The sequence below is a fragment of the Bombyx mandarina genome, chromosome 11 (assembly GCF_030267445.1).
Source record: "Bombyx mandarina strain Sakado chromosome 11, ASM3026744v2".
Lineage (NCBI taxonomy): Eukaryota > Metazoa > Arthropoda > Insecta > Lepidoptera > Bombycidae > Bombyx > Bombyx mandarina.
The window spans coordinates 16,587,999-16,605,321 of record NC_143218.1 but is presented as its reverse complement, the minus strand read 5'-3'; the positions used below and the strand labels follow the sequence as shown (position 1 = coordinate 16,605,321).

At 39.2% G+C, this 17,323-nt stretch overlaps 1 protein-coding gene across 2 annotated transcripts in view; it reads right to left on the bottom strand.

Moving 5' to 3' along the window:
• RhoGEF64C (Rho guanine nucleotide exchange factor at 64C) overlaps positions 1-17,323 on the bottom strand; it is a 165,753-nt gene that overhangs the window by 80,086 nt on the left and 68,344 nt on the right. Inside the window, exon 3 of one of the 2 annotated variants that reach the window (XM_089731099.1) lies at positions 2,869-2,946. The exons of the other annotated variant lie outside the window; for it this stretch is intronic. The gene's annotated coding sequence lies outside the window, so the exon portion shown is untranslated. The remainder of the gene's footprint in view (positions 1-2,868; positions 2,947-17,323) is intronic. 2 annotated transcript variants of the gene reach the window in all.

Below are 17,323 nucleotides of genomic sequence, written 5' to 3'. Positions count from 1 at the left end.
GCCGCATTTCGAGTTCTAATTGACCTTTTATAAAATTATTATGAAGGATTCTTTTGCGGAACGCGATCACATCACGTTCTGACTTGTTTGATCGCATTTAAACCATAAACAAGTACAAATGTCCACGCCATGTTTGATAACGTTAATAATTAGTAAGGAACCTCAATATTTTCATGTTACTGCTAACAAATATTGGTAGGTCACGTCATTCCCCGATCCACTAACGATGCTTTTAGGTACCTCAAGCACCGGTCATCGTTCTCGTCGAACCTGTCGCTTGCGAAGAAGGGCTCGACGAGTAAATTAACCCTCAGACACAGCTCACTGAGTTTCTCGCCGGATCTTCTCAGTAGTCCCGCTTCCGATCCGATGGTAGATTCTGCAAAGCACGGCTCTTGCTAGGGTTCGTGTTAGCGAGGACCTCTCGCTGCCGCGCGTCGTGGCTACGATGCTCGGTAGCGACGCGTCCTGGAAGGCGATGCTCGACTTCTGCGAGTCCACCATCTCGCAGAAGGAGGCGGCGGAGCGAGAGAGGGAGAGCTCTTCCCTTTCCCACCGATCCGTCGCCGTCGAGCCGGGGGCCAGAGGCGGGAATACGCCCGTACGTCCCAGCCCCTGTAGGTAGCGGCCTCCCCCCGGTGAAGGTCAAGGGGCGACCTGAGGGGGTGAGGCCGCGCGGCGCGCTACCAGCACTCTAGCGCGCTGCCGTGGAGTAAATAGAGCGACCGGTCGACGGTGTATCGCGTCCCGACCCGGCAGGCTGGTTCTGGTCCAGCGGGGTATTCCGGGACACCAGCGGCACCGTCCGAGCGGCCCGACGGGCTGCCGTACCGAGACGGCCAACGTTTCAGAGCCTTCGATTCGCCTCGAAGGCTCCGTCGGCTGGGCGTCCTTGGGGTGAGCCGCGCAGTCTGGTTGTAGTGTTGACCGCGGTAGCCCCCCTACCTCATCCGGGTTCTGACCTCGGAGGAGATCGGACGTCGGGTGTAAGAGTGCAGGGGCGTCGTTTAGTGGGTGGGCCCTAAAATCCTTGGGCCCGCGGTCTGCTCACAACACCATGCAGATCGTAGAGTCTCACATACCCCGCGCGCCCTTTTTGCGCGGGGACCTCGTAGGAGGTTCGGCCCTCTAACCGAAAAAAAAAAAAAAAGGTTTCGTGTTAGCAACGTCATCAGATTTGAGCCCCGTGAGCTCACCTACTAGTTAAGGCGACGCTGATATAGCCTCTCAAGGCTATCAGCTTAGGTAGGAAAAAAAAAAATAAAAAAAAAAAGGCAGGATCTCTTGAGTCTGTACGGGTAGGCACCAACACCCTGCCTATTTCTGCGTTGCGTTTCGGTCTGAAGGGTGGAGCAGCCGTTGTAGCTAGAACTTATATCTCCAGGTGGGCTGTGGTCTCGTCCATCAACCAATCAAAAATTTTTTTTTTCTATTTTAATTTATAGTGATTTTTTTTCTTCCGCGATCTACCAAGATGTTCAGCTTTCGTGAATCGCGAACGTGTTTTTTTTTTGTTAATCTGACAACCCCAATACTTATGGATCCGTCAAGCGCTTCGTACAGACGGTTTTGTTCACGTAAATAATAGTCCATTGTTGGAAACCCTAGTTAACTATCAGAGCATGAGAACTGAGCGCATTCGTGGATGTGTCTAAATGAATGAATTAAAATATCCGTTACGTAATTTTGTTTAAGATAATGCGTATAATTAAATAAACGATAGGCTTGTTTATTACGTGCTGGAAATGAAATTTAAACTTACTAAAGGTCCCGCAGTAGTCGAAATTCGACTATAATTAATTGGAATTGTAAGTTTGTACACTATTATGATTGCATTTTCAACGCCAAGACTACACTATAGAAAAACATTAATAAAGACAAACAAAATTTAATCTATTCTCAATTTGACCACAGACGTCAAGAACAAAAGTTTGACAATAAATAAATAGTATGCATGCGTGTGTGTGTCAAATACATGGTAGTGTGTGTAATGTTTTCTTTTATGCATTATTAAAAAAAAATATTAGCATTGTGCACTTCTTCTCTATATTCTCTATAAGCGTGGAAAATTTCATACTCCTCCGTCCGCGCAGTTTTCGTAAAAAGGGATACAAAGTTTTTGCTTCACGTATTAATTAATACCTATATAGATTTTAGAGCATCTCCTGCAGACATTTAGAACCCATATTATATAGAAACCTCTACAATGTTTTATTGTTTTATCCATGGTGCAGTTTCATGTTATGTTATATTAAATTATCATTTAAATAGACATTTAGCAATATCTTCTTCTTCTATGTCTCCACTGTCTTATCCCACTAGGTGGGGTCGGCACAATGATTTTTTCTCTTCCATTCTCTTCTATCAGCGGTCATCTCAACACTCACTTCTCTCTCTTTCATATCGTCATTCACACACTGCATCCATGTTTCGGTCGACTTCTTCCCCCTCTACCTTTGCACTACCATTTCCATACATCTCCTAGTCACATGCATCTCCTCTCTACGCATCACATGTCCAAACCACGCTAACCGTCCGCTCTTTAATTTGTCAATCACCAGGGCTACTACATTTAGCAATATCTATACTAATATATAAATCTACAGTGGTTTTTACTGATATTCCCTTACAACTACTGAACCATGCATCCGATAGACTTGAAATTTGGTATCCATGTAGCAAATACATGCACTTAATGGATAGACTAATATTTATATGAGTGTTGAACTCCCTAATGATTTGAATAATGACAATAAATTTTAATAATAATTTTAATTTTAAATGCCCAGCGAAGCGGGCGAGTACGGCTAGTAAACTCATACAATTAGGGTATATTGACCTTGCTGGGTAGCATATATAATAAAGTACCTTTTAATGAAGATCTTAAAGCGGCAAAAGGTGCTGGTCGCCTAATTGACCACATCAACATAGACACCCCATTCTCACCTGAAACAAAACGGAAATTGTATTAATTTGAATTTGTTCAACATAAATTGGTACTTATTAAATTCCTATTTTAAATACATGTAAAAACAAGGAGTACACAAACGAAGGCTTTGGTTTAAGTCATATACAGTTTTGACGATAGCCAACTCTATGGTCGACTACCAATTTGTTTTAAATGGGTACCATCTCGCGGTCCTAATTAAAGTGGTTATCGAAGCCCACAGATATCACAATGTGAATGAAGCCTTGAAGAATGATGTCAGAGTTGACCAATTAGACTGACTTACAATGAGACTGCTTAAAATTGCACTTGGTCATATTTTATAATCGAAGGGACAGATGGGGCTACACATTTTGTAGTTTTTTTTTTAATTTGATTCCGCAAGCAGCAGTCGCAGACGTTCGCCATGCCAGGCTCAGAGCCAAGTCGCTGTCTACAGCTAAGTACACTCCGCAGGCTTCGTTTGAAGAAGGACACGTAAACGCTTGGGAAACAACTTGGAGAGGAGTTCATTTTACAGTCGGGCGTTACGTAGAAGAAAAGATCTCTGGAAACCCCAGTTGAATGAGCGCAGTGGTCCTAATTAATATGGACAGATCTATTTTTTTCCCGTTTGCTTGGTAATCCGCGAAACAAAGTCGCGATTCCACTTTCCTCATTATAATAATCCGATCATTTCGCGTATCGAAAAACCATTGACATTTCGACGGTTTCAAAAATAAAACACATAAATTGCGTGGCTTCACACAATGACATAAACCTTTTTATTTCTGTGCTGACATCGCGTGATCTGTGTTCGGTGGAGTATTGAAAACCATCAAAACCAATGTACTTTATCTGCATTAGTACAAGGTGCAAAATCAAGTGGCAGATATTTAAAAAAAAGTGAAACTTTATTTGGTGCTCTTAAAATCAGTTAACGACCACAGTATTCAAAGCATATTTACAAGCTACTGAATTTTGTGAATCATTATAATTTTCAGAGTTGTAAAACAAATATTTTATTGAAGTGGGAGCAGCACTAAAGTTTTCTTTGTTTATTCGATAAGCAATTGGACGTTCTACAAATTTTCCTCTTTTTTTCTTTTGCTTTTAAAAACGTTCTTTTTTCTTTACTTCATAGTTGGTAATCTAAGGGCTACTCCAATTACGCGCAGACTGGTAGGCGAGCTCAAGGGGCGTAACCTGAGAGAGCTTCCTAGCACTAGCCCTAGCCCTAGCAAGAACAGTGCTTCACTGCATCTACTACCGGATCGAAATCTCGACCCAATGCGAAAATCCGGCGAGAAACTCAGTTGTATCTATGGATCAGGTCACACGTTGAAATCTTCGTCGAAAAAAAGCGTCCGAATTTCAAATTCGCTGCTAAAAACAAAAGGACCAATACAATAAACGAACAACACGAAAAATGCAACCTAAATTCCGCATCAACATTTCAAACACTGTTCACCCAGACTTGTCGCTGTAAGAAGAAAGCTAACAATTTATTGTTTTACTTTCTACTATAATCGGAGCAATTGTTCGAATGTTCCAAATTCAATTTCAAATTTTGGGGCGTGCACCGCTCGCCGTCCGCATTACGCAAGCCGACCGCATTTGGGTCGGTCGGACGTTGGCGCCTTTAGATCGTTCATCTTGATCGTCGCGAATCCAAAAGCAAATTGTAATGATGATTTATTAACGAAATTGAATTCGTATGTGACGGTAACTGGAAACTCGGTCAAGGTATTTTTCGTCTTATAAATGCGTGAAATTTTTTCTACATAGGTTTTTGTTTGTTGCCCGATGTAATATGAAAGAGTTCTTATACGACTACGGGGCAAGGCAAAGCCGCCGTCGCCCGAAATATTTTATTTCTTGTCGAATCCCCCCCCCCTTCATTCTCGGTGCTTTTAGGACCCTCAAGCACCGGTCACCGTCCTCGTCGATTACGACGAAGAGTTCGACAACCGAACTAACCCATAAACACAGCCCACTGAGTTTCTCGCCGGAGCTTCTCAGCGGGTCGCGATTCCGATCCGGTGGTAGATTCTGCGAAGCACTGCTCTTGCTAGAGCTAGTGTTAACAAATTATCTCAGGTTGAGCCCGTGAGCTCAATTACCCGTCCGGGCCTAACTGCAATAGCCTCTTAGGCTACCAGCGAATAGTTTGGGATAAGAAAGAGTTCACACGTGTTTACCAAATCCCTAAGACAATGCAAATGTACGATGCGACTATAGATAGCTGCCGAACGCCGAATAAAAAAATTCATAAGTCTTACATTAAGGTATGTTAATTCCAAAATGCCTTATATTATATTAGGAAATCGATGAACACAAACATTCACATCCTTTATGTTTCCGCTCGTGACTTCTTACTTTCGAATTTGATTTTCACAACACGATCCGAGTATTTAGATCTCAGTGAAAGTTTTCATTGCGTACATAAAATCTGGTGTTTATCGATTATATTATAAAACTAATCTGATTGTCATTGAAAAGTGACAGAGGCAGATACAATTGCATCCACACCCAATCTAAACACAACAATAACAAGTCGTCGTGGCCTAAAGGATAAGATATCCGGTGGATTCGTATCTAGCGATGCACCAGTCTTCAAATCCCGCAGGCGGGTACCAATTTTTGTAATGAATTACGTACTTAACATTAGTACGTACTTAATAATATTGTGTAAATAAAAATCAAACCCGCAAAATTATGCGCAAAATTATTTATATTATAATGCGTTTCGGTTTGAAGGGTGCGGCAGCCGTTGTAACTATACTTGAGACCTTAGAACTTATATCTCAGGGTGGGTGGCGCTTTTACGTTGTAGATGTCCATGGGCTCCAGTAACCACTTAACACCAGGTGGGCTGTGAGCTCGTCCACCCATATAAGCAATAACGAGAAAAAAGAAAAAAAAAATGTTTTATTTTTAAACTACGTATTTATTATATTTACCATGGACAGCAGGTCCAGAAGCAAGTTAATATCTCTACCAACGCAGAACAGCAATGCCAAAACAGCTAAACCGATGCCGCCGCTAAGAACTCTGATCAAACACCATTTCATTTTTTTTTTTTTTTTATGATTGAGAGATTACTGGTGGCCCGAAGGCCTTTCCAGTTTCACCAGGACAGGTGGGCGAGCAAAGGCTCAGCCAGGAGGGGTGGGATTTGCTAACAGCTGCCCGAGCGCCTCTGAAGGAGACCTAACAACTCAAGAGCAATTGCTTCGCGAATGAATCTACTACCGGATCGGAATCGCGACCCGCTGAGAAGATCCGGCGAGAAACTCAGCGGGCTGATGCATGGGCTAGGTTGCACGTCGACCTCTTTGTCGAGTTCGACGAGTACGGTTACTGGGGTCCCTAAGCCTGCTCCTAGTATTAGAGCTGAAGGCATCTAATGCAAAGGTTATTGGATCTGATGGATCCGTAAGGACGTGTCTAGGGCGTCGACGGTGACTGGCTTCTGCATGATCAGGATTCGGTGCGTAGTCAGCGGCGGCAACGATAAGGCGATTATCATGACGCATAGCCTTATCGAAGTATCGTTCCGACGCTGACTTCATGTATTTCTGGATTGATTCAAGGTCCAGGTCGTCGTGTAGGTCAACGTTCCTCACGAACCACGGAGCCCCGACGGCTAACCTGCAAAAGCGAGATTGTAGGGATTGGAGGGTGTCTATGTGTGTGCGGGCCGCGTGAGCGAACACCACACTCGCGTAAGTCATGATAGGCCTTATGCAAGTTTTGTAAAGTGTCACCTTGTTCCGAAGGGACATTTTACTCCGCTTACATATCATGGGATAGAGTCTGCCGAGAATGAATGCGGCACGGTCGCGGACTGTTTTTATGTGTGGGCGGAATGTCATGGATGCATCCAGGGTGACTCCCAGGTACTTAACCTTCCTGACCCAGGGTATAGGTTGGCCGAAGAGGGTGATCGGGGGAGCACCATTTCAACAAAGACATCGTGTCTATTTGAAAAAAGGCTTAACTGATCGATGACTAGATAGAAGACAAGCTCTTGGACCATCTACAATTAGATGATTACTGGACCAATTTAAAATAACAATGTGACAACACCTCGTGACATAAGTTCATAGTACTTCGAAGTGGAATACTGACTGCTTCGCGATTCTTCTTCATTCTCAATACTTGACTCCGGAGCGTTTATTTATAGAAAAATATTGATCCTTCAGTTTCACCCCAACTTGATAGGAAAAAATTTCAAAATAGGACAAAGGTTGTGTCTCCAGTCTAGTAAATGTATAAGTTTAGATATTTTATTATTTTTGAAATTAAATATTCCATTTAAGCTACGCTACTCAAATAACAAACAGATGACGTACATACAACCTCATGTTTAGTACATTTTAAAAGACATAAGACCCGCAACAAGACATGACAATTATCGCCAAAGATTTCTATGTTCCCATTGCTTTCACTATAAAATTTACGGTGTTTGCATGCCGTCCGTCGCCATTGTTCTATGGTGCGTGAACTGTGGAATGGAATCTTTGTATCGGTATAGTGTAGAGAAATCAGTGTGTTAGAATGACCGCTTTTACAACTGGTAGATGTTGTGGAAGAAACGTCCAACGAACTTAAGATTGAACAGAAGAAGCGTAGCGTATCAGTACTACCCTCGCATTCTTGTTTAAGAATACAACTAATTAGGACTAGGATTCTCTGAAAGAATCTTGACAACCAGACAAATGAAAGTACTCTGCCAGATAAACACAGCATTACCTAAGACAAAGAGCCAAAGGAAAAGAAAAAGACGAACGTAACGATGAGGTATCAACAAAAAAGTTTTAACTGCAGTTTTGACATTCATTGACACAGTTTAACTGGTGGAAATTTTCAGTCTTATAGCATACGCATACCAGTACATCGAGGAGTTTCTTTTAGATGGTGGGCTATACTAATATTAGCTTCCTGAGGTGCATAATAGTAAGTAACTGTATGGCCATTTTGAGTATTGGTTAAGAACAAGAAAAACATATTCAGCTGAACGAATTTTCGTCAGTACAGACCTGTGTGTGATATAGTGATTACACCTGATCCCGAATGGCTAAGTCCAGAACAGTTAAAAGTGCCTGTATAATTCCTGTTTTTTATTAAATGGATATAATTTTCCGATATGTCTTTTTGTATTACTGCTTTCTTTACACTATGCTATTGTTTAATAGAAAAACTTCTCTCATTTACGTGTTAATAGTGTACTGGTTTTCTTTGTGTAAGTTGTGTAAATCCTATTTGTGTGGATGCTGTTCTATTGAATAGTAAACGTAATAATGTTAATGACGCTTTCGATGTAGACCACTCTCTAGAAGGTTCGAATTTAGTGTTGTGCTCTAAGCAGCGATACGAAATGCTAATGAGATTAGCGTCTATTATTACCTAATTCAATTTTATCTATTTGATTAGCGTTGGACATGGGCTAATGTCCTTGTAGCCTATTTTATGTAAATCGGGTACCAGAGACCATGAATACGAAGGAAAAGGTGGCAGTTATTTTTGGACTTATTTAAATTTAGATCATAGTCATCTTTAAATATTTTTACATATTATTTGGTTCATATATAAAACATAATAAATTGTGGTTCTATGGTCCAAAAAACTGATTCTACCATTAAAAACCCGAATCAACTGTTTCATAAATTTCTAAAAAGCAAGCATCCACCAACGTAAAGACTCAAAAATAAACCACGCAAAACTACCAACAATTCAATAAAAGATACAATAGAATTCTGCCAACACCGAAAAAGAACAAAGATAACGTATTGTGAGCTGCTATTACTCTATTTAATGCATCGATGGACAGGAAAACTTTCGTTTTACTCACATCCGGAGTTTGTCTCAAAATTACTGGTATTCTGACCGTAATCTGTGTAATGTTGAAATATTTTCCTTATTCGGTAACCTGTTTTATGGATTCTAATTATGAGATCAGGTCGGGTGCACAATTATCTTGCGGCGTAACTTTATATGCGTAGATGGTCAAGCTCGTCTCTCAGACAGCAAAAGGAAATTTCCAGCGCACTTTAAGACTTTAAATAAGGAGTATCAATGATTTTCAAATTAGTTCCAACAAATGTAACCTACCTGTAACCTAGGATCCCTTTCACACCTTGTTTAGGCACTTAATCGCGCACTTAATACCAAATAATAACTATGGATACACTGTGGAGCAAGATTTTATTGATAAACCACTACTATTTGACTGCTACTCGAAAATCGACCATAACAACTAAAGATATAAATTAATTTTACGTTTTCTGCATTTCTAAAAGTGCTAAAAAACGAAGTTCCTTTTAATTTTATTTATTTTCATTGATAACCCTAAAGTTTGTAAATATATACTTAATGAAAAGGAAAATCGGTTGAGAAACTCTAAGTATATGATAGTCAATCGAATTTTGCATCTAAACTCTGATAACAACCTCCAGCAGACAGCTCAATACATGCATTCAATATTATAGAACAAAAGAAAGAAGATAATTATTATTGTTGACACAGAACATTCCAACTAATGCCTCAATATAATGTCCACGTCTGTTAAATCATATAACTAAGACTCCACAATAGTAATCCATGCAGCAACTGTAATTATTCAAAAATAGAAAATTTTAAAATGGGGTCTGCACGCTCATCCACAGGAAGACCTTTAATCAAATCATAAACTATTAAACTATTAGTACCCGTAATGATCTCGAACACGATCCCGTTATTGAATGAAATCAACGAAGACTTTAGAATTTCAAGTTCCGTAATGGATTTAAGCGTTCCACAAATCGTTTTGAATGGTGTATCATTAGGCATCACGCCCATAGAAACCGAATCTGGCACTGACCGCTCTGAGGCAGATAGAAGATGTAAAATAAGCCTCTATTTGCTAATTGCTAAACTTTATTGGTTTCTGGGCTGCGGTTTGAAATACAACCGTTTGTATACTTGGTTCCTTTTTAAAAGCCGACGTAGGGTATTTATATGATATACCCCCAAAACATGATCGAGAATAATTATAAAACAACGTAGGTTTGATCACGGGTGAGAGTTTAATGCCTTTTGTATGCAGATCAGCAAACGGCCCATCTCACGGTGGCTAATCATCGTCGGTCAGAAACGGCAGCAATGATAGGGGAATACACAAGTCGCTTCCTACCGCTGAATATTTTCCGCAAAGCCTGGTCTGAAGAAGGACATATTAGTAGAGCGCTCAGGAAACATCGTAGAAGGAAGTTCATTACACAGCCGGATGGTGATTGCGTAAGTGATGAACGTCGTTCCCAGATAGTATGGATGATAGAAACGAAATAACAGAATTATCCGAGACAAATCCTCAGAGCACTCCCCACGATTAACAAATGACGAAGCATTACATATTCTAATATTTTTGAATGTGTAATATTTGAAGAAGACGGCGACGTATTCAAAAAATAAAGAAACAAGACTCAATCCTTATCAAAATTTGACCAAAACGTACGGCTTAAAAAAAACTCCTTTTTCACGTTTCTTGGACCAAACAAAGAAATCGGGGTCGACCAACAAAGCCCATCATTGTCTGAGAAACGTAAATTGTTGCATTTAGCAGAGGAAGCGTTACAGTTCAATAATAATCTGTACTACTTTGCCTTCGAGTGTTCGTTCTCTGACAGCTATGATTTCCAATCTATTGTTTGATACGGAAAAGCATATTGCATATTGCAGTTTGATTTCGAACCTTGCGAAGGCCACAATAGGCTCAAAATTATTCACTGTTTGTTCGATTTAAACTATTTTTACGATTTAATCCCGCGGTGGTTTTTTTTCTCATATTATTATTTTGGATCTTTCGAATGCTTTAATTTTGTCTGAAAACTGAAGAACATACGATATAACTTGGCAAGTTTCGTTTTTTTTGCATTTTTATTATTTTATTTTTATTTATTTCGCTGAACTAAATTATATAAAGCTGACGCCGACAAAATCCGCTCTCCGCTCACGCTTGTGATGGCAATGGAACACACATTTGTTTTTCATTTACGACAAATATTCTTCCCTTTGTGTGTGGTTTTTATTAGCTACTAAGCTTTGCGCTTGATTGTTTGTATGTAACGGAATATTTGAACATCATATTTTCCGACCTTTTTTTTTATTGCTTAGATGTGTGGACGAGCTCACAGCCCACCTGGTGTTAAGTGGTTACTGGAGCCCATAGACATCTACAACTAAATGCGCTACCCACCTTGAGATATAAGTTCTAAGGTCTCAAGTATAGTTACAACGGCTGCTCCACCCTGCAAACCGAAACGCATTACTGCTTCACGGCAGAAATAGGCGGGGTGGTGGTACCTACCCGTGCGGACTCACAAGAGGTCCTCCTACCACCAGTAAAGGACCTCAAGATGTTCGTTAAACTTGAAAAATTTTACACGCATCAAAGACCGATAACAATACAATAATTTTACAATTTCGCTCTAATATCCTGATCAAAATAAAAATCTTTCTTCTTTCTTATCCTGTTGATTCTGAAATTCAGTGTTAATATTTCTATTTACTTGTATCTGTTTTAGGTTTCAAATTAAATGTAGATATTATTCAATAACTGTTTGCTGATTCTCAATTATCACTTGGAACTGTATCGTCTAAAATAAACTGTTTTTCTGAATACGTATATTCATCGCCCCCACTGTTTACTTCGTGAGATATATTGTTTACATACAGACCGTTGTACCAACAGCAAATGTTGTTAAATATTTATTGTTGACTTAACACGCATTCTTTAAAACATATCTTGGCGGGTGCATACCGCATTAGTGACAAGAAAGCCGTCGCATACCGGTTTGGTAAATTAAAAAAAAACTAAGACGATATAATTACGTACTTAATGATTCAAAAATTGACAGCGGCCGGTTCTTTTTAAGTTAGTTCTGTGGAGACAAGCCTACAGCGCCGTTAGTCGTGCTAAATGTATAAAACGACCCAGTTCCTCATTTTAAAATTTCAATAGATCTACTTACGGACAAACGCCTAGAAGCGATCAGAGAAATCTGATCTGAATCTGAATTTCTGAGACGACTCTTGTACTACACGATCTATTTATTGCTTTTAGTAATGAAATCACCCATAGTACTTTTTGGTTTTCAACCTGTTAGTGCTTATTTTCACATATTTTGCAGAAATCGCTAAGGGATTTTTTTAAAAAGCAACTTATAACATTTTTAAGCTATTGCATAGCTTCTATCGCGGGCCTTGAGCGCAGCGACTGAATCAAGAAATTCCGTAACTAAAATAACCTGACACCCCCACTACGCCTACTATGTAGCTCGCGTTCAACACATTTACACGTTGCGCTTGTGTAGTGTTTGTGAATAAGCGCGCGGCGTGACGTCGTACTGCCGCATGCAAATCATGAAAAGTCTGCCCATCTCTCCCTCGCGCGTTCTAGGTTATGAGTGTGAAGGGGACAGTTAATGTTTTGCTTTTGTTAATGTTTATAAATATAGCGTGGTCTTATTTTATTGTTGTTTTAATATTAAATTATTATTGTCGATTTATAATTGCATAAGTTGATAAAAAATGCAATGCAATAGCTTTACCGCGGCAGTCTCCGAGTGCCACACGTGTTTTTTTTTATTAACAAAATAGTACATTGTGCACCAAGGGAGAAAAGTTGGACGAGGTCTCTTGGAAAATAACAGTAGTAAATACTATTCATTGACAAAAAATAATTTACTAAAAGTATTAAGAATGAATGTCACAATAAATAAAAAGATTAATTGAGTATAATTATTTAAGTTACAATTGTCCGACTGATCAAGACAAATTGCATGACTGGTTCGCGACAGATATAGGCAATGCGGTACCTTCCCGTGCGAACTAAGAATACGCCTACCGCTAGTGATGTTTGGCGGTGGAAATAATCAAGATGGTGGTAGATTTGATATATGTCGTATAGATTATATTAACCAATATTATGTCAAGTCTGGTGTCGAAGCCACCCACTACTTCTCCTTCTGCCTAGCGTTTTCCCGGTCTGGTACAAGGGTGCGCTTTCCTACTTAAGCTCCTCCACTCTGGCCAGTCTCCGGTATCTTTCTGGGTGAGGTTATTCGTTCTTCTTTTCAGTCGGACACTCTTGCCAGAGTGGTCGTGGTTGCGCTGACCTCCTCCAGGCAATCCACGCTTCCAGGTCTGGCGGTTCGAAGCGTTTGGAGTACATTCGACAATAGTGGACTCAGTCGCCTTCTTTATTAGGTCAGTCCCGCAAGTTGGTGAGTGGCCGCGTGATCCTGCCTTGGACTGCCAGTTTCTCCAGCGAGTGCTCTTTTCTGGAGATGTGACCAAAGAACTTTAAAACCCTTAGTTACACGGTTATATCGTTATGCGGTTATTTGTTACTTGCGTACAAAAGACCGACAAACTTACTTTAAGAATCGAATCCAGACCCTGTGGTACTGCGGGCCAGATCCTTAACCACTTGACCAACAAAGTCATAAAACCCGACCGACAACTTTAATGTACACGGTTCCAACTTCCTTCTCCGCAAGAAAATTAAATACAACATAAATTATACACTTATGTATTTTTAATTACACCGTATTTATTAGCTTTTGAACCATTGTCCGAATGACCTTAAGTCGGGAAATGTTAAAATGATAATAGCCTGGTGCGATTATAAAATTATTAATAATAAATACTGTGTTGTTTGTGGTGTTGGGTGTTGTATTTTTTTTTGTTTTTGTTTTGTTCTACGACTGTGATTAATTGATGTTGGAAAGGTCGCCGGTTATTGGAAAAACCATAAAATGTTTAGGCGGATAATTTGACAAAAAATGACCTTTCAACTTCACGTGTAAGGTCGGTATTTGTATGTGTTATTTAGTGTATTAGTATAAGTGCTCAATAATGTAGACTTGTTTCTTCTAATTAAAGTTGTTTTATGTATTGAGTCTGGTGAAGCGCACCACCAACCGAAATGATGACCACGACCACTCTGCCTAGAGTGCATACGACTGAGAAGAAGAAGAAGAATGTATTGAGTTAAAACGCTTTATACCAATTTCGTTTGTGTTTCAATGTATATTTGACATTTGAAATAGAGCAAACCTTGAATTTCTTGCTGATTCTTTGCTTTTTTTCTAATGGCAGGGTATCTTGTGAGTCCGCATGGATAGGTACCACATTCCAGCTTTTTTTCACTGCGAAGCAGTAATCCATTCCGGTTTGAAGGGTGAAATAGCCTTTATTGAGTCTTCACTGTGATCATGATACTGTGCTCTACTAACAACTTTTTTTTATAGCTTTGATGAGTGGACATGTTCACGGCCCACCTGGTGTTAAGTGGTTATTAGAGCCCATAGACATCTACAACGTAAATGTCACCAACCACTTAGAGATACGAGTTGTAAGGTCTCAGTTTTAGCAGTACAACGGCTGGCCTACCCTTCAAACCGAAACGCATTACTGCTTCACGGCAGAAATAGGCGGGGTGGTGGCACCTACCCGTGCGGACTCGTTAGACGACCTACAACTAGTAAAACAGCACGCAAACAGTTCATTCCTCACAAATACCCAATAAAAAATTAAGCACCAATACTGTGTTTCAATTACCAAAGTCACTAAATACTATACCAACAAGGCGTGACCAACACAAGACCATTTTTTTGTACCCCTCCTAAACCAAAATAAACCGATTTTAATCCAAATCACAAAACCGTACACGTCTAGAATTCTATTTGGCCACATATTTTTCTCGATTCCCACTTAAGCCAAGGACGCCTATTCTCTTACATTAAATTGATTGATCGACCTCTCCGATCATTGAATATTTATGAAGTGAAGAAACTGCAGCCCATTACATTAATATTTATGAAAACGATTTCAGTGTTTTTTTATTATTATTATTTTATTTGATATCATTAATATTCGTTCGCGTTTCGATTCACAAGGTCGGCTTTAACATTTTATGTGTTAGGTAAAAGTTCGTAAGTTATTGTTATGGCTGTCTTTTTTAATGGAAAAATGTGCTCTGCTGATTTGGGTCTCTGCATGGAATCTATTTTTTGATATTATTCGTAAGCTTAATCATAAGCTTAAGCTTATTCGTCAGGTTAGAGCCCCGTGAGCTCACCTACTCGCACGATGAATAGTATAACCCTCGAGGTAACTATAATAGAGAAGAGAAAAAGTAAACTAGAAAAGAAAAAAAACACCGATAGCATATTATTATGTGGTCGGTCTATACGGATTATCCTTACATTAAGTTTTAAATAATTCACCAGTGTCTACTGCATAATGATGTTCGTAGCATTACAAAGTTCAATAAGAATTAAAAGTAATTTTCTATAAACAATAACAGGCATTGTGTTTATGTTCTTTGTTATGAATTCTCAGTAAAACCCATTAGACAGTTAGATTTTAATATTTCCGTATTATAATTTTATATTCTATGAAATGCGCTGTCATATTTTATGTATACGTGTATATTTGAAGAAGCATTGTTTACCTACATTTACAAGTGTATATTTGTATGTTTAGTTCTTTTAATTTTTTTATTTTACCGTGCGTTTAAATGGGTTTAAAAAAAATTGATTTAGTATTTCCGGAGCGCTTAAAAACAATAAAACAAATGATTTTTTTTAAATACTTGTGGTAAACTGTAGGATTGATGTTTAGGAGACCTTTAACATCGGATCTATGTATATACCAATGGAATACTGTTAGGCGCTGGGGTTCGGGATAAATAAAATTTCTACCGAAGTACAAATCAGAACTGTATTAACACTTAGAACACTTAAAACACTTAACGAACTTTAATATTCTCTATTCACTTCTTCCGCTTCGCTTCAGGTGATCCGTTCGCTGTTTCGCTTCGAGTAGTTCCGATTACTAACTGACTCGCTTTTTTTTATGATTGGAAGATTACTGATGGCCCGGAGGCCTTTCCAGTTTCACCAGGACAGGTGGGCGAGCAAAGCTTCAGCCAGGAGGGGTGGGATTTGCTAACAGCTACCCGAGCGCCTCCGAAAGAGACCTAATAACTCAAGAGCAATTGCTCCGCGAATGAATCTACTACTGGATCGGAATCGCGACCCGCTGAGAATATCCGGCGAGAAACTCAGTGGGCTTCATAGAATATGCTTAGTGTCCGAGGTCTGCGCGTAGCTTGCTCTTGTATTTCCGCTACCAATGACATAGGAGAAATTTTTAGTTAGAGTCCGTTCAATATGGTTCGGTTTTTAATCAACATACAAAAAAAGGTTTGTGATTTAATTTAAAAATTTTAAATGTAAAAAGCGTCGCTTTCGCCGACTCATAGCGACACTGACACGGTAACCAGCTTCCAAGGAATCTTGTAATTAGCCGAGTAATTGCTATTATAGAATTTAATACGTGCCCAGTTTAATAGTGACCATGAATCTTATGCATTTCCGAGATAATGTGAGATTTTTTCATATAATACAATAATTAAGCCTTGATTGGTTTTTTTTTAGTCATCATTGTGTTTCAAGTCTTAGATTTTTAATTACAAAAAGTATGGAGTCGGTAAGTAATATTATGAGCAGATAAAGATTTGTAAGACCTTAAAAACCACCACAATATTCATTGTTGAATTCATTGTAAGTCACCCAATAACTGCTTTAATTACCTCATTCGTGAATCGGCTAGTTTTTTTCGACTTTGACTTCTGAACCACGGAGTCCAGGTTTGGTTCCCGGTCGGAATCTGTATATTTCTGTTGGATATTGTGCCTTCGAGGTCTGTATGTAACAACTGGTGGTACAACCTCTTGTGACGGGTAGGTACCACCACCCTGCCTAGTTCAGTTGTGAAGCAGTAATGCGTTTCGGTTTGAAGGGTGGGGCAGCCGTTGTAACTATACTGAGACCTTAGAACTCATATCTCAAGGTGGGTGGCGGCATTACGTTGCAGATGTCTATGGGCTCCGGTAGTCACTTAACACCAGGTGGGCTAAGGTCGTCGAACTACATAAACACTAAAAAAATCCTCTTGGCTTAGACCAAAATCTTTTTTGTTCTTAATAACGCACCAAAAATTACAAGAGATTTTTTTTTTTAATGACCAATTATTCAGGAGTATTTAAATGTACTAGAGGTCCCGCAGTAGTCGAAATTCGACTATAATTAATTGGAATTGTAAGTTTGCACACTATTATGATTGTATTTTATACTTCTATAATCACAAATTTCGCCAAGGCTACACTATAAAAAAATATTAATAAAGACAAACAATATTTAATCTATTCTCAATTTGACCACAGACGTCAATTAATGTCTCAAATTAATTATCTTCATTTCATTTCACTCCATATTATTATCATTTTTCATAAAAATAAGAAAATAAATTAAAATAAGACATGACTTAAAGGTCTTAGTTACC